Source organism: Ambystoma mexicanum, chromosome 10 (assembly GCF_040938575.1).
Source record: "Ambystoma mexicanum isolate Mex_15411 chromosome 10, UKY_AmexF1_1, whole genome shotgun sequence".
NCBI lineage: Eukaryota > Metazoa > Chordata > Amphibia > Caudata > Ambystomatidae > Ambystoma > Ambystoma mexicanum.
The window spans coordinates 1,677,458,873-1,677,481,486 of record NC_090932.1 but is presented as its reverse complement, the minus strand read 5'-3'; the positions used below and the strand labels follow the sequence as shown (position 1 = coordinate 1,677,481,486).

The 22,614-nt window shown below is 45.0% G+C and overlaps 1 protein-coding gene across 1 annotated transcript in view; it reads right to left on the bottom strand.

The window, feature by feature from the left end:
• LOC138492736 (zinc finger protein 268-like) overlaps positions 1-20,345 on the bottom strand; it is a 77,243-nt gene extending 56,898 nt beyond the window's left edge. Inside the window, exon 1 of the mRNA XM_069620112.1 lies at positions 20,136-20,345. The gene's annotated coding sequence lies outside the window, so the exon portion shown is untranslated. The remainder of the gene's footprint in view (positions 1-20,135) is intronic.
• Positions 20,346-22,614: the final 2,269 nt, after the last annotated feature.

The window sequence follows — 22,614 nt, the reverse complement described above, 5'->3', positions numbered from 1 at the left end:
CTCCAAAAAAAGCAGTCAGATACAGGACTATCTGGTCCATTTAAACTCTCAAATATAGTTGGTGTAAGTTGCTACACAAATGTAGCAATGAATATTATATTTCAATTACCACCAATTATTGACAACATTTACTTACACAGTACAGACCAATTGTGTTTGCAAATGTTAGTACTTCACAGAAATGCAGCAAACAATCCTGATAACACATAGTGTTTATGGAATAAGACAAGAATTGGACTACTGTGCTGGAATGGTTAAATTCACTATAAACTCACAGGAAGATCCACAAGAATTTCTAATGTACTTACTACAAGAACTAGAAAACAAAAACATACCTATAAATTAAATCTTTCAGATTTCATACATGTGGAAACATACATGAACTCTCTGCAACAATGTGACACAAGAAGAAATCCCCAATGAACGCTTCGTATATATATCAATACCTAATTGTGAATCCATTCCATTTCAGCAACTTGTACAAAATGCAAACTATGGTAGATTATGTTCTACCTGCAATTCAGATATTCGCTCCACATTAGTAATACAAACACATAGTAAATATGTAATACTAATGTTTCTACATTACAATGCAGATGGTACCAAAACAACTGCAAGCTGACTGGATTCACACATTGTCAAATATCACTTGGCAAAAAAACATTCACAACAATAGGTATAATCTACCACGCAGGAGCCACAACCAATGCAGGTCACTACACTGCATATATAAAAAAGAAATGTGGATGGTTTGAATGTAATGATAGTACCATTACTCTCAAGCAGAGATTACCAGCAAATCTTACAAACACTTATTTAATGTTCTTAAAACCAAAATTTGATAAATAAATTGTTCTTAATCCTTAACTAAACTTGTAGTAAAAAAATATAAACTGTTACAATATTCCAAAAGCTATATAACTGCCCAAAGATTCTACAACAACTAATCAGATAAATAAATGCCACTAAATTAGAGCAAAAAATAACAGTTAGAATACGCCTACTGGTATCTAACTGCTCCAACATTTTATAATATCCAAAAAATGCAACAACCCAATGTATAAACCATTAGCCAGAAGCAACAAGTGAACACTGAAAACAAACAAATAAACTGTAGCATAACAGAAAAAGTTTTTTTTTTAATCCAATATGGATTTTATTTTTCTCCCAATGGCCCAATGATTTTAACAACAAACACAGAAGCTGAGCAAATTGCACAGTACTCTGGTTTGTAATCTAGTAAATATGAGGGTCCAAAAAAAAAAAACATTTTGATTATACAATGTAATAAGTCATTACAAAATACTAATACTAACATGCTATTTTCTTTTATCACAGAAATCAACAAGTAATACATGTACTCCAGTTACTAAACCAAACAGTAAGTATATTATACACTCTATGCCATAACCACAACCATTGCAGCATATCACACCCATAATATCTTATAACTTTGTTCCTTATAAATTTGTTTTTGACCCAACGTTATAAGCAACTATAACTGTGATATGCTGTGGTGGTTGTGGCCAGGGCATAGAGTGTTGGGTGCATGACCATCTGGTCATGCACCCAACACTCTATGCCCTGGCCACAACCACGGCAGCACATCACACCCATACACTCAAACATTTCAACTATGGCCTATGGAAACTTTTAATGTCCGCGGACATTACCAGTGTTCTTAGAACACTTTCAATTTACCAGCGAACAATACGAACAGCGTCTTCAGGACACCCTCTACGAACATTTCAGAACACTGCGAGAGTTCTTAGAACACTTTAAATTTGACAACGAACAATACAGACAGCGTCCTCAGAACACCAAAATTTTGTATATTTGCGAACATTTCAGGACACCGCGAGAGTTCTTAGAACACATTCAGCTTGCCACAGAACAATACGGACAGCATCTTCAAGACACCCCCTACGAACATTTCAGGACACCGTGAGAGTTCTTAGAACACTTTCAACTTGACAACGAACAATACGGACAGCGTTCTCAGAACACCCCCATTTTGTTTATTTGCGAACATTCCAGGACACCGCAAGAGTTCTTAGAACACATTCAGCTTGCCACAGAACAATACGGACAGCATCTTCAAGACACCCCCTACGAACATTTCAGGACACCGTGAGAGTTCTTAGAACACTTTCAACTTGACAACGAACAATACGGACAGCGTTCTCAGAACACCCCCTTTTTGTTTATTTGCGAACATTCCAGGACACCGCAAGAGTTCTTAGAACACATTCAGCTTGCCACAGAACAATACGGACAGCGTGTTCAGGGCACCCCTACGAACATTTGAGGACACCGTGTGAGTTCTTAAAACACACCCCCATTTTGTTTATTTGTGAACATTCCAGACACCGCGAGAGTTCTTAGAACACTTTCAACTTGACAATGAACAATACAAACACCCCCAATTTGTTTATTTCTGAACATTTCAGGACACCGCGGGAGTTCTTAGAACACTTTCAACTTGCCAGAGAACAATACGGACAGCGTCTTCAGGACACCCTCTACGAACATTTCAGGACATCGCGAGAGTTCTTAGAACACATTCAGCTTGCCACAGAACAATACGGACAGCGTCCTCAGAACACCCCCATTTTGTTTATTTGCGAACATTTCAGGACACCGCGAGTGTTCTTGGAACAGTTTCAGCTTACTTGAGAACAAAACGGACACATTGAGTTCTCAGAACACCACCCATTCAGTTTATTTAGAACATTTCAGAACACCCGCGATGTCCGCAGACAAATCGAACACAAAAAGAACGTCCACCACATAAAAAAGCACACCATTTAACCTATCTCAAAACCTCCCATCCTCCCCAAGCACTCCCACACAACAACACACTCTACTAAATACAGATTTCGAACAAACTTTCACCGCGCTGTCCGCGGACGTCCGCGAATCCAAGATGGCGGGCGCTACCGAAAATCTGACACGCTTCATGCTTAACACCGCCCAATCAGCGAACACGCCATATGTCCGCGGACATGACGTAAGCCACTCGGCCAATCAGGACACTGTCCGCGGAGCGAACAGGGAAGTGTGTCCGCGGACCGAACACAGATATCACTAATTTTTTACCTAATTTTTGGTCATTTTAAAAAAAAACTACTGGACGGATTTTCACCAAATTTAGAAAAGCACGCTTTCGGGACCAAGCCGCTGTTCCTGGTCCAAATTTGGTGAAAATCCGTCCAGTGGTTTGGGCTGTAGGCGCGAGCAAAAATGTTTTCCCATTCAGTCTATGGGAAGAAAAAAAAGTTTTGGGACTCCCCTATAACTTTGCGCCCCATGGACGAATCCTCACCAAACTTTGCAGATAAATTCAGAGTGGGCCATATACCTTTTCTGCAAAGTTTGGTGAGGATTCGTCCAGGGGGAGCGAAGTTATAAACCGCCCAAAAAGTGCTCTTCCTATGGAAACACCAATTTAACCATAACTACATGGCCACTAGCGTGGCCATGTTATATATATATATATATATATCTGGCATATATATATACACGCACACACGCACACAAAATTTACATTGACATACTTTAAGAAAGAGATGGGGAATCAGAGCGCAAAACAAAAATGTGGGAATTTGGAGGTGGTAAGTTATTATGATTGGGTGAATTGGGGATAGAAATGTCATCATGATGATTATTATAAAAATGCTCCGGGAAGGATTGGGGCATTGTTCAGGGACACGTGGGGCAGAGAAGATCAATATTGCGTATCACATGATTCTTGACATATTTGGATGGTTCTGTTACTTGACTTGTTAGTGCAGTCATTTGTGTACATCATTTGGTCATTTGATTTTGAAGAGCTTCTTCTTCTTGGTTGTTATGTACAATAGGTTCCTCGTGAATTTTCTACTGGATTTCTTCTAGTTGTACTTTGTGAAGTATAAGATATATGAGAAAGTTATATTTGAAAAATATATGTTTAACTTGCATTATTTCAGTGCATTGTAATATGTATGACTGTATTTACCACTAATACATTCTTCACCAGCGATATTATCTTTGGCGAAGTACTGCTCCAGCCACTCAAGTGTGCTTGCCATTCGTATGTAAAAACAGAATGGCCACTTTTAGTTATCCAAAAAGTATGATACATTTATAAAAATTTCTATAGTAAATGTTTACAATAAAAGAGAAGATAATGTTCACTCACTAAGTGGGAAGAAAATGTTTCCTTGTGTTTTCTTGTGCTGCAGGGGCGCCAAAAAGAAAGCCCATCGGTCCGGTGGCCATTGTGCTGCTCAGGCTATTCTTTCAAAGTTTACAAAGAAATAACTGGGGTCAACCCCCGCCTGGTATTTTTGAAGTACGGTAGGTGGAATGGCCGGATGTGCTTGTTGTGTCACCACGGATTCACCCAGAATCCTCAATGCTTCTCTGCCCTGTTCCTGAGCTGCTGTTTACACTTGCAGAGCCTGTTGTAGGGCCTGTCGATCTGCTTGCGCTTGATACCCTTGTACTTGCACTAACTGTTGCAGCTGCTCTTGGCCTTCAGCCAGTGCTTTTAGCACGGCTTCCATGCTGATGGGGAGTTGCGTTCGTCTTAAATCCCACCGCTGCCGCCACTGTTAAGTAGTCAGCCGGAGACAAACGAGGTTTTTCTTTCAAAGTTGTTTATTTTCACAACTAACACTTCACAGGTTATTGAATTCAGACAAACTGATGACGGTTGCTTTCACCTCACCGGCATTGGTGCTGCGACTTGCTTTACGTGCAATTCAGCGGTAATGCTTTTACAAGTCCCAAACGGTCTCTTATATCTCCCCGGCGCGTATAGGCTTTCACCCCTCAACCTGCTTGCCTGCCGAGCCAACGAAATAAAATAAAATAGCAATTGTCAACAATTCACACCTCGTAATACTTTTCCTCCGGTTGCCGCTTTTCTTCTATGGAATGCTGTCTTGAGCCTCAGACCTGGTACGGCGTCAATCTGTGGGTTTTCCGTTTCTTCCTAGTAAGCCCACTCGTACTCTCCGCTGGTCTCACTCCAATCGGGTGCGGCACCCATCACCATTTGCTGTTCCTGCAAGAGAAGACCCTGTCTGAGTCTCTTGGAGTTGTTTTTAACCCTTGCCCCGCTTCTCCCCCATAATCAGCCTCGGGTGTTTCCAGCAACGGTTTTATCACACCTGACCCTGATTCCCCACCTCCTCCCTGCTCCGCCCGCTGTGGGTTAACCCTGTACTTCGTGTCTGTTCTGGTGGGTCTGATACGATAAGGAACCCCGGTTTTCCCTTTCCTTAGTTTCCTTTCTTTTCCCATCGGTGGGCCCCCTCTCTGCTGCTGTATTCCGTGGGGTATCCTGGGATCTGTAGTCTTTTTCCTGTTTTCCTTTCCCTTAAAGGGCGAGCATTGGCACCCGGCTGATCTCTTCCGCAACCCTCTCCTTTCTCCCGTGATCCAGGGCGGCCGCTACTGCTTCCACATCACAATGCCTTATAGAATATCTGCATTCTCTGGGCTCTGCATCTCTTAGGCACATCAGTTCAGCTCCGCATGACGTCACCATTCTCCTGTACCGTTCATTTGCTCTGCTTCTTCAGGAATCTCATTTAAACGACCATCATATTTCCTCGTGTGCAGGTATGGTTTCCTCAAGGGGAATCTTGCTTCTAGTATTCTCCTAGGTATCGGTATTCTCAAAGGTACTGCACGGTTTTCATACTCTGCCCTTTGTTGTGTCAACTGCTCCGTGTATGTCACATACTCTGGCTTCCAATCTATAGGTAATATGGGCGGGGCGGTTGAGGTGGGGGTACTTGGCTCCTCCTCTACAATAGTGTATGCTGCTGAAGAAGCAATTGCATTTATTTGCTTGGTTAGAGACAAATTGGAGTCCAAGTAGACCCAAGGGTTTTGACTTCCTGAGCGACTGGGATAGTGATGCCGTCAATAAAGAAGGATTTTTAGTCTGTTAATTTCTTTGACTTGGATTGCGAGAAGACCAGGAGCAGCTCAGTCATATCATTGTAACAGCAATGTGAGTGATGGTATGATAGACTGCGCCTAAGGTGTTAGTGTCAGTAGTGTAGTCACCTGTGATGGGTAAAAGGATCTGGATACCGTCTGCGTAGTTAGTGTAGGAGATACCCTGAGAGTCACGAAGTTTAAAGAGTGGCTTCGTGAATACTTTGTAAAGAGTGGGTGAGATGCAGGACACTTGAGGGACGCCACATGTGACTAGGGCTGGCTGGGCGGAAGCATAGCGTGAGAATACTCTCATTGTTCTGTTAGAAAGGAAGGATGAGATCCAAGTAGGTGCCTCCATGGAGAAGTGGCTGCTGAGGAGAGATGATCGCAAAGGATTTGACGGTCAACCAGATCGAAAGCAGCTGAAAGGTCCAGCAGTAGGAAGAGAGCCTTTTTAGCAGCATCTTTAAACTCGTCCAATTGAGTCTTTAAGTCAAGGAGTGCTGATTCAGTGCCATGTCCTGGAGGGAACCCTGATTGGTGCAAGCCCAAGAGGTTGTTGGATTCCAGGTGTGTCTGAATCTGTAAGTATGCTGCTCGGTCCAGAATTTTAAGGAGGAATGGAACGGTTGTGATAGGGCAGTAGTTAGTAGGAATTTTAGGATCTAACATAGCTTATTATTGATAATACTAGGACCCAAGCATCTTCTAGGTTCGCTGGAAATGAACTTGAGGACAATGAAGAGTTGATGTGTGAGGAAATGAAAGGTGCAAGGGCTTCCGCACAATCTTTGATAACTGGGGCAGGGCAAATGTCTTCTCGGCATCTGGAGGGTTTGAGGCCTTTGATGATTTTGATTACCTCAGATTCTCGGACAGGTTTGAAGTCGAAAAGGTGAATATTATGTTGGGAGGAATGGGGTTTAAAATCTGGCAAGGCAACTAGTATGATCTGTTTATTTTATCAAGATCTTTTTTTGGAGGGAAGATCATTTGTCAAGTAAGGTAGATCATATGCTTGTGCACCAGGTGTTGTCTTCAGAGCAGTTGCTGGAGGAACTGGGGATTCTTATTCCCGTAGTATAGCAAAAAGCTCTCCGGTGGATGAGTTAGCCTTGTCAATTCAGGCATTAAACGTGGAACTTTTTGCATCAAGTATGGCTAGTTTGTAGTCTTTAGTTAAAGCAGTAAGATTGCTTGTTAGATGCTGTCGGATTATTCTTCCATGAGATTTCAGCTGCCCGTTTCTTAGTATACGGATGGACTGAACCACAAATTGAGATGGACCAGTGGTTTAACTTTGTGTATCCCCAAAGGAGCAATGGTGTCAATAGCGCACGTTAGGTAGAGATTGTAGGTATCCGCCATTGTGGATGGATCACTGGAAGTGACTTGAACGCCAGTGAGAGCATTTAACAAGGGCAGGTGTGGAGTGAGGTTGAATCTCAATAGGGATGCTACATGAGATGATGATGTGATCTGACCAAGGGGCATTGCATATTTGAGACGATTGCGATGTTACAGTTTTGTTCAGCTAGGCAATCTAGGATTTGGCCTATGTTGTGGGTAAGGCTCAGGATACATTCTGTAAAGCCTAGGGCCTCAATGGTGTTAGCTGAAGCAAGGGCATTGATGCAACCCAGGTACAGGTACGTCTGTGGACATATTGTGGATTTAATGCATGGCAGCGTAGAATGGTTTCTAGATGTAGGGTTTGAAAGGACAAATGAGGAAGTTGCAGGAAAATAGGGTGCATTGGTAAAAACCTATGAAATTCAGTGAAAAAACATTGTTAAAGAGACGTTATGGTGACAAGGTAAAATCGAAAAACCCAAGAAATTTGACAGTTATGGTAAGCTATGAAACCATAACTTGCACTACTAAGACTAACACCAACATCAAAGATGACATCACTGATGACATCACATATGAAACAATTCTGATAGAAAGTCCCTAGAAGGGATTCTGTTTATAGAGTTGCTAGAATTGCAAAATACCTTCAGCTATCTCTCTGCAAACACCTCCCCTCATGAGCTCTTCGCTCCTCTACTTCTAACTCCCTCAGGGTCAGTCGTTTTTCAAAGAAACGAGCTGAGGGTAGATCTGTCTTCGGGTGGGACCTCCCTCTGGAACAGCCTCCCTGCCAATCTAAAACTTGAGGAGAACCATCTCCGGTTCCGGAAGCACCTCAAGACCTTGCTCTTCGCTTCTGCCTTCGCCCTCTCTTTCCCTTGCTGATCTGCTATCTCTTGGCACTGTGCACCTGGCCACCCTCTGTTCCCTGGGCCCAGGTACCTGCTCACCCTGCCACCCTCCTAGACTGCCTCCTGGCCACCTCCTGCAATGGGGACTGTATCTGTACCCACTCAGTCCCCCCCTAACCCCCATTTTCTTCTTTTTCTGCACTTATCAGACTTACCCAGTCTGCTGCCGTAAACACAGCACTTGCCACCTGCTGGCTGCACTAGCACTGTTTATTGCCTCTATTATCTATCTATTCTATTTATTATTATTTATCTGTTCGCCTCTGCTCCGCACTTTCCACTTTCTGCCTTCTACTCACTTTTCCCCTTTCCCTTGCGCGTTCTATATGTCACTGGGCCTAGTAAGATTGTTGTTGCACCCCTTGCGCCCTTCTCTGGCCTTGTCGCGCTCTGAAAAACTTGTGTACAAGTGTGAAGCACGATACAAATAAAATATCATATCACATCATAGAAACATATGAAGTGTGACTGAGAGGTGTATCATGAACTACTGCATGCATTTCAAAATGTACTTATTGAAATGTAAACATTGTATTGAAGTTTTATTGTTAATCAAGTAATGTAATAATACCTACACAAAGGCTGCACTATAAACCCTACAAATAAAGTATTTTTAATCTGATAATATTGGTCAGTAGAATCATAGGTTGAAATTGTATCAGAATCTTGACAATGTTAAACTTGAAGTTAAGAGCACAAAACAAAAATTGCTACACACATCTGTCAGTACAAACAATATGCATGGAAAGCATGTATGCATATACATGTAAGGCATAGACAGAGAAACAAACACCATGACCAGACAAAAACACTTTGATTTGAGTTTATCATCATGTACAAAAAATATGTGGGGCCTCGTTATGACATTGGAGTTAGCCGTGCCTGTAATACAGGCATGGTTGACGCCGGTGTCATTTTTTTTACGGCGCCCGCGAATGGGCAATTACCGGGTCATCACGGCCCTGTCGGACCAGGTAATTGTCCATTTGTGGGAGCCGGAAAAAAGATGCTCCCCAATCGGCCCCATAGGGCTGAATGGGAATGGGGAGGTCGGATGCACAGCACCGTTTATAACAGTGCCGGTGCATCCGACATGCTGTGTTCGCGGGTGCCTTTCTGCCCGCCAGGTCCGACCTGGTGGGCAGAAAGGCAACCGCGAGCACAACTCGTAGTTTGCCAGTCCGGGAACTACGGTACCGGGTCCCCATCGTTCCCGGACCGGCAAACCTATAACGAGGCCCATGATCTGTCTGGGGCCTGCTTATTGTCCCATATATGTGCGCCATGAGCTCAGACCAAACCGTAAAGAAAGTAAATGAACAACAGAGCACACGATTATGGTGTACATAAGAGCACCTTTAGAGTGTGTGTATGTTTCCAAATGCAGCATGACCACACCCGGTCATCTGCTGAAAATGCTCACTGTCACTGAACAAAAACAACCACCCTGGATATGTGATGTCATCTTTGATGACGTTGGTGTTAGTCTTAACAGTGCATGGTGGTGACACAAGTCATGGTAACATAGTTTACCATAACTGGCAAATTACTTGGGTTTTTTCGATTTTACATTGTAACCATAACATCTCTTTTAGCAAAGTTTTTTCATTATGTATATGTATGTATATATATTTTTTTAAGTGAACATTTTTTTTTAAAGAGATGTAATGGTTAAGTTGCACTTACAAAACCCTATGAAATTCAGTAAAAGACGTTGTAAAAGGGACGTTATGGTTGCAAGTAAAACCAAAACCCCCAGAAATGGCGGTCAGCTAAGCAACTATTACTCGTGCCACCACCGTGCACTGCTAAGACTAACACCCAGAACATCAACGATGACATCACAAATTATATCATTCCACCATATTACAAATACTCTCATGCCCTTCTGAATATTCCTCGTAATCGCCAACACCTCCGTTGTAGGGAGCAAGTTCAACTTCAGACTCAGAACTTTACATCAGAAGTCTCTCAATGGGTGTTTCCTTAGATATGGAGCCAGGGTAATAAAAATAAAGAAAATGAAACATGGCAAGAAATATTGGCTTTTATAAGAAATATTAGAGCATATTTTCTTCTCTTTAGACAATTAGAAAATGTAGAATGCAGGCTCTAACCACCAATAGGCACATGTTCCTCCTCAGCCCTTCTCACTGTTTCTAGTCAAGCTGCCAGTTTAGAATAGAAGCTCAAACGCCCTAAGAAAAGGTTGCCTTCCAAGCTGCCCTTTGAGACGTGTTCACACTGGGCACTCACCAAGGAGAGCTGGGCAAGCTCTGCCACAGGATGTACGTTGGAATTTCGACTGGAGAAAATATCGCACATTTTTGTTGTTAAATTGCAGGAGGTGACCCCTGTTAGGCAGAATCATATGAAGTACCCTTTGGGCACACCACACACAGTTAAGACTACAAGAGACAGTAAAAATTCACCTTTGATACAAGCCTGTGCGGCACAGTAAAGTTGTAGCGATGGCTGAGCAGCCAGACTTATCTCAAGAGTAAAGTGAGCAGTACCAATAGTTACACAAAGGACAGTAATTACTATGGTTCAAACAAACACTGACTCAAGGTTTCTGAGTAAAAGAATATACATTTATTTACACATCAGTTGTAAAACAATTCAGCAAAGAAAAATCGCACTCTTAATATACTAATCCCTAACCCAATAGATTCTGGACAAGTTAAGCTCAAAATGAAGTGTGAGCAAAATGGCACTCCAGCAATTTAAAAGGGAGGGAAAGACAAGGTTAGTCAAAAGTTCAGCAGTACCAACAAGTAAGTAAGCAGGGCAATCTAGAAAAAGTTACTTTAAAGAATAGAGGAGGACAAGCCCTTGGATTGGCGAAAGGTTTTAAACACTTTCACTGCGGGTTTGAAAAGTACCTTAAATGAAGAAGAAGGCTGTAGCTGAGGCGGACGTTCCTGGCAGGTCCTGCAGGCTCACGGTTCCGGAAGCGACTGTCGGACTGACACGAAGTAGGAAGACTGGAGGCTCCTGCACTGCCCAGGGAAGAAACCAGCAGCAGGGCAAAGCAACGAATGAAAGGTGCGCTCCTTAAAACCCAAGCAGAGTCCGGTCCTCCTGGCTATCCGGTTCACTGTAGCTGTGCACAGCAAATTCAACCAGAGGAGGGAGGCCTGGCTTGTAGTTTGGCAAACTGGTTGGCCCCACCAGCTCAAGAGTAGAAGATTCCTTGCAGATCTTCCCTGTCGTCGAAGTTTGGAGATTCGGACCCGCAGCAGGGCTTCACCGGGAGGTTCAGTCGTGGTAGAGGTCCTCTTCTGTCAGCTTCTCTTCGGTTCTCTCGATCCAGTGGCGACTCTGCCTTCTTAGTCCCAGAGACCTGCTTTTTATGCAGTTTTCCCCCATTCACACAGCCTGGCTGTCAATCACACAGCAGGGTGGCTGTCCCGGCGGGACAGTCACCACAGCCAATCATATGGAGTGCGACATGGGTCTTCAAGGAGACCCTGTGCAGGGAGTCTCAAACCCCTCCCTCACATCCTGTCCCCCTCAAACATTCAGGCGCCTAAGGAGGGCTTCTGTGCAGAAGCCCGCCAAAGGACGGCGAACAAAGGAACCAAACCTGGTTTAGCGTGCAGAGTAAAACATGAGAAAGACCTTTACAAAAAGAAATTTCGAATAAACCCAGCCAGAACCAAATAAAAGTAAATGGGGTCCAGCGGGTTTAAGTTCGAGGCTACTAACTTAGCCTAAAACAGTACCAAGGCTATTTAAATAGACCGACCGCGGTACGAAAAATAGGGTAGATACCACTGCCACCAGCCAAATCTTAAAGAAAGGGGTACGAAATAGTGTTCCACGAGAAACAGACAAAAAGGGATAACTATTAACCCTTTCCAGAACTCTATGTAAGATAGTTTGTACTGGGTCTGTGAATTTAAAAAGACTAATAAAGTCAATGGCAACTTTACATGTTCTGGGAGACAGTAATCAGTCCCAGAAAATGGAGTCTGGGTTGGGAAGTCTAAAAAGACAACCCTGTGTCACTGAACTAAAGGTGCTGTGTGGCACACAGTAAAAAGATGATGCCTGTGGAGTAGGTGAGGCTCCACAGTCCATGAACACATAAAAATGTTAAACACATACAGCAATACACATGTAAGAGTGGGAAAAAAGGCTCACACTCTTACCAGGTGCAAAAAATACATCCTAGAAATCCAGCAAAGCTGCTGAGGGACTCAGTAGGTAAGGGAAATTAGTCATTCTGGAGAATCCTCCCTAACACTCTTCCCCCCCCCCCAGACTAAGGCACAGGAGGATTTAATCCACTCCTGGATGAATCTCTTCACTCTAGTCAGTTATAAGCATCCTAGAGAGACCATCAGCATTTTGGTGGTGACATCCTGACCTGTGTTCAATTGTGAAAGCAAACCATTCCAGGCAGATTGACCATCTTAGAGGTTGTGGGTTTTCCCCTTTGATCTGCATTAACCATCTCAAGGGTTGGTGGTCTGTCTGAATCACAAAAGTAGATCCATACAAGTATGGTCTAAACCTCTTCAGAGACCACACAATGGCAAAACACTCACGCTCTATGGTTGCCCACCTTGTTTCTGGTTCCTTCAGTTTCCTACTGATGAAGCAAATGGGGTGCTCCCTACCTTTCTCATCCAGTTGACTAAGGACTGCACCTATACCTGTATTGGATGCATCTGCACAGTGAAGGGTTGGTGGTAATCAGGAGCTCTTAGGACTGGAGCTTGAAAAAGGGCTTTCTTCAGGTTTTCAAAGGCTTTGAGTGCACTCCTCATTCCATCTAACCTTTTTAGGGAATTTTGGAGAGGAGATTACAGTCAAAGGAGAAGCTATGGACCCACAGTTCTCAATTAAATTCCTGTAGTACCTAGTGAGACCTAGGAAGGCTCTCACTTGGGTTTGAGTAGTAGGGGTGGCCCAGTTTAGTACAGCTTGTACTTTGCTAGACAATGGCCATATTTCACCTCCTCCTACCTCATGACCAAGGTAGACCACTTTAATCTGACCAATTTGACATTTGCCTGCCTTTATGGTCAGATGGGCCTGCTCAAGAGCCTGCAAAGCATATCCTAAGTGATCAACATGTTCTTTCCAAGTAGGGATGAACACTGCAATGTCATCCAAGTATGCCATGCAGAAGTCCTTCATCCCATTCAGAACTTCATTGACCATCCTTTGGAATGTAGCAGGTGCATTCTTTAACCCAAAAGGCATAACCTTAAACTGGTAGAGGCCTGCTGGGGTTGAAAATGCAGTTTTCTCCTTGGCATGGTCTGTCAGGGCTATTTGCCAATAGCCTGACGTTAGGTCTAATGTACTGAGGTACTTGGCTGCACCAAGTTTATCCACCAGTTCATCATCTGTCCTTGGCAAAGGATGGGCATCAGTCTTAGTGACTGCATTTAGAGATCTATAGTCCAGACAAAACCTCAACTCCTTGGATCCTGCCTTTGGTACTAGAACAACTGGACTAGACCTTGGACTTGTAGAGGGCTCTATAACGCTTAGATCAAGCATCTTGTTGACCTCTTCCTTTATGTGGGATCTCACATGTTCTGACATTCTGTAACCTCTGTTTTTCACAGCTAAACAATCCCCAGTGAGAATATCATGCTGGCCCCAAGAGGTCAAGCCTGGTGAAAGTGAAAGCAAGGAGGCAAACTGATTCAACAGAAACTTGCACTCATCCTGCTGTTCAGATGTCAGATTGGAAGAGAGATTAACTCCTTCAACGTTCTCATCTAAAGGATGGCCTCTGAGAAGGTTAGGTAGAGGTTCACTCTCTTCCTCCTCTTGAGCTCAAGCTAGAAGCAAAGCTCCCACTTCTGGTCTCAAGACATATGCCTTCAAACGGTTGGTGTGAAAGACTCTGGGAGCCTCCTTAGGTCTGCCTAAATCCACCAAATAGTTCACCTCTCCAAGTTTGCCCACAACCTTGAAGGGTCCTATCCATTTGTCCTGCAAGGCCCTCTGCCTTGTTGGCACCATACCTAGTACAAGCTGGTCTTGAGTAAACTCAACCATGCTGGCCTTCTGATCATGCAAATGTTTGACCAGAGACTGACCTGCTTTTAAGTTATCACTAGCTTCTGCCATCATGTGTGACATTCTCCTCCGGAGACCTATCACATAGTCAGTCACTCTGACTGGCTTGGGGGAAGGAGCACTCTCCAACCCCTCCTTAATCAGGGCCCATGGACCTCTGACTGGATGGCCATAGAGAAGTTCAAAGGGACTGTAACCAACTCCCTCCTTAGGGACTTCTCTATAAGCAAAGAGAAGGCATAGAAGGTCCCACTTTCTTTTAAGGGGTTCCTCTAAAGCACCTACCATGCTCTTCATAGTATGATTAAACCTCTCTACCAGTCCATTTGTCTGTGGATGGTAGGCTGTAGAGAACTTGTGATACCACAGTTTTTCCAAATGGCTTGCATGTAGTGGGACATAAAATTGGATCCCCTGTCGGATATCACTTCCTTAGGAAACCCTACTCTGGTAAAAATACCAAGTAGAGCCTTAGCCACAGCCTGAGCCGTAACAGTCTCATAGGTATTGCTTCAGGGTACCTAGTAGCATGGTCTACTACAAACAGGATAAACCTGCTCCCTGATGATGTGGGAGGGTCAAGGGGACCAACAATGTTGATGTCCATCCTCTCAAAAAGAACTCCCACCAGTGGGAGAGGCACCAGGGGTGCCACATTCTTGGCTCCACTCTTGCCAGAGGTTTGGCAAGTGTGGCAGCTCCTACAGAATTTGTCAACTTCAGAACCCATCTTAGGCCAGTAGAAGTATAAGGAGAGCCTTTCCTTTGTCTTTTTGAAACTCAAATGACCAGCCAGAGGTATCTCATGGGCCAACTGTAGGAACTGGAGTCTGTTTGCTAGGGGCGCTACACGTTTTTTGCAGTACCCAGGGATAGACTCAGTTGGTTCACTGTAGAAGAGGCCATCTTCCCAGTGTAACCTATGCTTCCCAAGCTCTTGCCCATCAAGCTGAGAAGCTGCCTGTAGGTGAAGACCTTCAAGAATAGGACACTCTCTTTGTCCTCTGCTGAAGTCTGCCCTATTGGGCCCACCTTCTGCCAGTAAAGACTGCAGCTCAGGATGGTCAACAGGGTTGAGATCTCCAACTAAAACAATGTCTTCTTCCAGATCTGACTCTTCATAAACTGGATCAACCACAGAGGATTGCTCCTCACACTCTGCCTCAGCAGGTAGAGGAATCACAGGTGTGACTTTGGACAATCTTGGGGATGTCCTAGTTGGTAGCACAGGGACACTATCTGTCTTTTTATTTGAGATCTTGGGTTTCCTCTTTGCCTCTTACTTTCCAGAAATAGCAGTGAGCAACTCCTGTGGACTGGGAGTGATAGTTTCCTCTACCAACTCCTCTGGAGAGCCGCTCAAGGTCCTTTCCCTTGCAGGCCTAGTGAGCTTCTGTTTCCTTTTACTGGGAGGCCTGGGGGTACTAACACAACTCCAAGAGTTTTCAGTTCATTACCCAACAGGACTCTACCAGGCACTTCACTCTGTACACTAACAGGTATCTTGACAGTCATATCATTACACTGGATGAGAGCTGGTAACTGGGGAAGCATTTGCACAGGGCCTCCAGCTAACTTGGTTAGGCGTTTGGGTGCCTTAGCAACATCCTCCACCTTGAAAAATGATTCATCAACCACAGTTATGATGGCTCCAGTGTCTCTGATGGCAGGAGTCTCCTGGCCCTTCACAAGAACACTATCTTTATAATACTCTTTAGTATTATCTGGGATGGAATTATAGACATCTAAATGCTGTTGTTCCCACAAACCTAGGGACACTAAAACACTATCTGAGACTCTCATGGGTTCATCAGCCAGTAGGTGAAAGTTTCCACTTGCCATAGGTACTTCTTCCTCTCGGGAGAAGAGTAAGGAGACAGTGTGGACCCCTGAAGGTTTACCCTTACATCTGGGATCCCCTTTCACAAGGTCAGTTGACCCACAAACATAACATTTCCCAAACGTTTTGATGACCTCCATCTGGTTTGGGTCCAGATGGTACACTAGCCTGATTTGGTTTCCCTTGTGGCTTACCCTTATTGTTTTGTTTGGGGCCCTCTTTTGGATTGGGGGTATTTGAATTCTCTTTTATCTTTCTTTGGCTGCTTTCCCTCATCCTTCTTCTGAGTTGCCCCAGAATCCTTGTGAGTAGCCCTGTTGGCAACCCACAAGTCAGCAGCCTTAGCTAACTTCTTGGGATCTATCTCCTTTGAATCAGCCAAGTGCTGTCTGAGCTCAGGAGAGCAGGCATCATAAATTGACTCCAACATAACAAGATTTCTCATTCCTTCATAAGTGTTTACTCTGTAACCCTTAACCCAACCATCTGTTCTTCAAACATTCACATACCCAGGTAGCCCAATGGGTACCATCATGCTTTTTGAGGGTCCTAAACCTCTTAAGGTACTGGGAAGGGGTCTTCCCAAATCTAGCAATTAAGGCTAGCTTCACGCACTCATAATCCATCCTATCCACTTCCCCCAACTCCATCACATCAGATGCAACAGTGGGGAGCCTAGAGAAGAGCCAAGGAAGCAACTGATTCCCTGAAATGTCTTGAATCCCATGGATATATTCAAACATTGCCAACCAATCCAAAATATTAAGCTTAGCTTCATACAGACCAACAATTTCTTTAGGCATCCGGATTCTCTTAGGACTGGAAGACCTAGAAGACTCTGGGAGAGAAGCATTTTCCAAAGACAACTTTTTCATTTCTAAGGCAGGGTTCATCTCTATTTCTCTGAGCTTAAGTTCTTGATGCTTTTGTTCAGTTTGAGCATTTAACCGTTTAAATTCCAATTCAAGCCTAATCTTTTCTACAGCAATGAATTCAGGACTGAGTGTATGCCCTGTAGGGGTCCCAGTGGACAAAGGTTGAGGCTGTTGAGCAGGTAGAGGAGCAGTGAGGCCTACATTGTGAGACACATCTGCCTCATCAATAACTGACACATTATCACCCTCATCATTTTCCACATTTGCTGGAGGGTCAGGTATTTCAGACCCACCCTCCAGACTTTAGGCCTCATTCTGAGTATGGTGGTAGTCATGGCGCTACCAGTCCAGTCCGACCTTGGCGGGACTGGTAAGTCCCCATTCACCAAACCATTGCCATTTGAGCCCCCATAGGGCTCAATGGGAATGGGGAAGTAGCTAATAATGGTACCGCAAATTACGGTACCGTTATTAGCTCCGAAGTCCCTTAACGGGTCCCGTCCACAACGCCTGGTCAGACGAGGCATTAAAGGAGGGACCCGCTAAGGGACCTCGGAATAGGGTGCAAAGGGATTACCGGCACTGGTGTCCTTACCAGTGCCGGTAATCCCTTTGCGCCCAACTCGGAATGAGGCCCTTTGTTTCTCTAACAACCTTTCAATCAACTCTGACTTTTTGCCTTTCACAGAGAGATTCCTATCTCTAGACAGATTTTTCAGATAATCCACAGTGTAACTAAGGAGCGTCTCCTGACTGTAGCTTTCCATATCAGACATGATTAATATTGCTTTTTAGTGATGTTTAGCCTTGTGGTTAGTTGACCCAAGGTAATAGCAGCACTCTAAGTATAATCACTATACTTGATCCTCACCGCTGTACACCAGTGTTAGGCAGAATCCTATGCCGTACCCTTTGGGAACACCACACACAATTAAGACTACAAGTGACAGTACAAATTCACCTTTGATACAAGCCTGTACTACACAGTAAAGTGGTAGCGATGGCTGAGCAGCCAGACCTATCTCAAGAGTAAAGTGAGCAGTATCAGAAGTTGCACAAAGGACAGCAATGACTATGGTTCAAGCAAACACTGACTCAAGGTTTCTGAGTAAAAGAATATACATGTATTTACACATCAGTTGTAAAACAATTCACCAAAGTAAAGCAGTAGACAAATCACACTCTTAATATACTACACCCTAACCCAATAGATTCTGGACAAGTTAAGCTCAAAATGAAGTGTGAGCAAAATGGCACCCCAGAAATTTAAAAGGGAGGGAAAGACAAGGTTAGACAAAGGTTGAGCAGCACCAACAAGTAAGTAAGCAGGGTAATCTAGAAAAAGTAACTACAGTGAGGAAATCCAATCAAGAGGCCTGGGCGGCCAAAGTCAATGGACCAAAGTCTCTGCAGAGGATCACTCAGTTCAGGGTAGTTCACAGTTAAGTCTTTGCCAAGAGTTCAGAAGGAAGTTGCTCAGACAAAAAGTTACTTTAAAGAATAGAGAAGGACAAGCCCTCGGATTGGCAAAAGATTTCAAACACTTTCACCGCGGTCGGACGGAACGAACAACGGGGTTTGAACAGTACCTTAAATGAAGAAGAAGGCTGTAGCTGAGGCGGACTTCCTGGCAGGTCCTACAGGCTCACGGCTCCTGAAGCGACTGTCGGACTGACAAGAAGTAGGAAGACTGGAGCGTCCTGCAATGACCAGGGAAGAAACCAGCAGCAGAGCAAAGCAACGAATAAAAGGTGCGCTCCTTAAAACCCAAGCAGGGTCCAGTCCTCCTGGCTATCCGATTCACTGTTGCTGTGCACAGCAAATTCGACCAGAGGAGGGAGGCCTGGCTTGTAGTTTGGCAAACTGGTTGGCCCCACCAGCTCAATGGGAGAAGATTCCTTGCAGATCTTCCCTGTCGTAAAAGTTTGGAGATTCGGACCCGCAGCAGGGCTTCACCGGGAGGTTCAGTCGTGGTAGAGGTCCTCTTCTGTCAGCTTCTCTTTGGTTCTCTCGATCCAGTGGCGACTCTGCCTTCTCAGTCCCAGAGACCTGTTTTTTATGCAGTTTTCCCCCATTCACACAGCCTGGCTGTCAATCACACAGCAGGGTGGCTGTCCCGCCGGGACAGTCACCACAGCCAATCATACAGAGTGTGACATGGGTCTCCAAGGAGACCCTGTGCAGGGAGTCTCAAACCCCTCCCTCACATTTTGTCCCCCTCAGACATTCAGGTGCCTAAGGAGGGCGCGCAAAGGAACCAAACCTGGTTTGGCGCGCAGAGAAAAACACGAGAAAGACCTTTACAAAAAGAAATGGCGAATAAACCCAGCCGGAACCAAATAAAAGTAAATGGGGACCAGCGGGTTTAAGTTCAAGGCTACTAACTTAACTAAAACAGTACCAAGGCTTTTAAAATAGACCGCAGTGGGAAAAATAGGGTAGATGCCACTGCCACCAGCCAAATCCTAAAGAAAGGGGAACGAAATAATGTTCCACTTGAAACAGACAAAAAGGGATACTTATTAACCCTTTCCAAAACTCTATGTAAGATAGTTTGTACCGGGTCTGTAAATTTAAAAAGAGTCAATGTCAAAGAGTCCAGCAAAGCTCAGTAGGTGAGGGAAATTAGCCATTCTGGAGAATTCTCCCTAACAACCCGCGCCCTCACCCCCACCTCAACTGTTTCCCGTACCCCAACCCACCCCTATATTCGCAAAAAAAAGGCGATCATTTCTCCATTCGTCATTTTTCCGACGTTCTGTACGGATGCCCTGCCACATCATGCCTGGGTGAGACTTCCATTCCCTCGCCTCTTTCACGCTCCAATAGCCCTATAGCCCTGAGCATCCTCTCTACTGCTTCCTAGGCATTAGGGACCCTCATCTTCAGCCTACCCCACTCTAAGCACGTGCTCTAACACTTCAATGAAGGAACACATTTGAGGATTAATGAAATAAAAACTGTCTACCGCATGATATTATTATTGCTAAATTAGTTTCATATCAATGTATCACAATGATATATGTGCAGAAACACACCGTGACAGTCAGAGCAGGTTAACATCTGGGATGGAGGGAAATGGGAAATTGAATCAACAGTGGCAGAGTGGCACAAAAGAATAAGACCTGTAAAGACATCAAGGCCACCTGGGATGGGTGACCCGCATACCGTTCTTCAAGGAGGCCCTTGCCAAGCAGCTGGCACATTGCCTGTGGTCATTCCATCAATGCATGGGATTCAAGCATGCTTGCAAGAAGAGACTGTTCCGCATTCACCGCACGACGCCACGTCCTCTGAGCCCCGTTATTTACTGTAATGCACAGACCCAGAGCCTGGGAGGAGGCACCGCAGCCTCAGAGTGCCAGTATGCAATCTAATGTACACACGCGCAGAGCATGAAACACTGCACCCCAGGACACGCTCAGAGGCGGGACTGCTTCCTCAGAGACCCGTTATTTACTAGTATGCACAAGCCCAGAGCCTGAAACACTGCCCCCAGGATGTGCTGGAGGCAGCCCCAGGATAGTCTCTTTGCAAGGAGAAAGGGTAAATGTTGCTATAGTTCGGGGTGAAGTGTACATTGTGCATAATTACTCCTATTTGCCAGGATGACGGCTGAATAGTGCAAAATATGTACGATTTGCCAGAACGGTGGCTCAATAATGCACACGTTCTACTAGCGTCACCATCACTGCCAGGGCGACATTAAAGTAGCTCGGAGAAGGTGTGGGAGGACGTTTGTCAGCAGTGCCCATTGTCCTGGTAAATGGTGTGCTGTTGCTACAACTTACCAGGACGAAGGGTAAACAGTGCACACTCTTTGTCGTTTACCAGGACACCATGGAAACAGTCCAGACAAATGGGCCTCATTATGAGTTTGTTGGCAAGTGAAAAAAGTGGCGGTATCGGAATTACCGTCACTTTTACCACTCTGCCGAATCATGCACTTGTCAGTAACTTCACTGGCGGAATTACTACCAGCAGAATTACCAGAGATTTATCACCAGAACCAGAAATGGTATTTCCACGGTATTATAAGTGGAAACACTGCAGAATTACCACTGAAAATAACTGGAAATGTGGTGCAGTTACCTCTACCTAAAAGGTGGAGGTAAATGCATAAAGGTGATGGAAATCAAATCACAGGTGCATCCAGTCCACTCAGGAGGAGTGCATAAGGCCCACGCCTTTCCCAAACACACTTTCCAACACCATGTTGCCACAAGCTGTTCTGGACTCGGACATGCAGCCGCTCCTGCTCCACATTGAGCTGCACAGGCTGGAACAGCGGCACAGGGAACAGGGCGCAGAGATTAGGAGGAGACGCCATGCAAGGCAAGCGCCCATACTCTGGGTCAGACCCTCACCCAGGACCTTTCCTGACAAGCAGTTCAACACCCTGTACTGCCTGCATAAATAGAGCAGCACAGGGGGCAACGGACATGAGTACTGGGTGAGTACAAGTACCATCACACAAACTGACCTCGCAGCCCCAGTGAAACGCAATGTGAATGGGGGGACATTACCACAACTGACCAACGCATGCCCTGTCAAGGCTCTGTACCTGCAGGACCGGCCCTCTCCCCCAGCACAATACCAACTCACCGGACCAGGACCAGGACATGCTGGGCAATGCAGTAGTATGTCGGCAATGCCTATTGCCCCAAAAGGAAAGCAATACACACACACAGGACTGCAGGAACCACAATGCAATTGAACACACCCCTACACATCAAATGTGACATTGCAACACTGCACAAAGACAATGCAACACTGGCAGAAGGTAATGCCATGTACTTCATTAACCCTTTACGTGAGCCTAATGGAAGGAACGCAGAAACCACTAACCTGCACAGTTGCAACTGATCACCCATCAGGGCACATGCATGATAGCAACAGACAGGACCAATACAGCCAACATGCATTCCAGCATGCCTATCACAGGCTATGAAAGCGACGAGTGCTGCCCATGAGCTGTGTGCTGTGAGAAACGTGAAGGTGTCTCACCTACTAGTCCCCAGGGATCTGTCATCCAGGTGGCCAGGGCATGCCCATTGTTTTGGATCCAGTTCCTGGGAGTGGACCAGTGCAGGAGGATCACCTGGGTGAGGGCTCTTCAGGGAGTGGTAGTGGGACACCGAATGGTGAGACGCGGTATCCCCTTCCTTGTAACACCTTTACCCCATCCTTCCAGGTAGGATATTTAAGAACTCAGCCCCACGTCCCTTTACAACACAAACACTTTTTCACAGACAGCCCACTATGAGAGAAAACAGACTAACACCTGAGCAGTATACCTGACGTGGCCCAATACAATGGTCAGGCAAGGTCAGGCAATTACTGACCATCACACACACACCTGACCTCCGATACACTTCTCACATGGATAAAATGCAGAGCACGAGAGCACACTCAGAGCAAGGCAAAGCACACGAGGAAACAGCAGTTCCAAGATGGCAGTTTAACGAGAGAAGAAGGACGGCAAAACAGAAGGGGGTCGCAAGGAGGGAAGTTCCCTTGACCTTTTCGATAAGGAACTGTTACTTTCACAAAACCTCGGGAATAGAAAGCCTAAGACCAGGAAACAAGGCTGACGAATCCTGCATTGTGTGAAGTACGTACTCGGGGCCCTCCTGTGTCAATAATC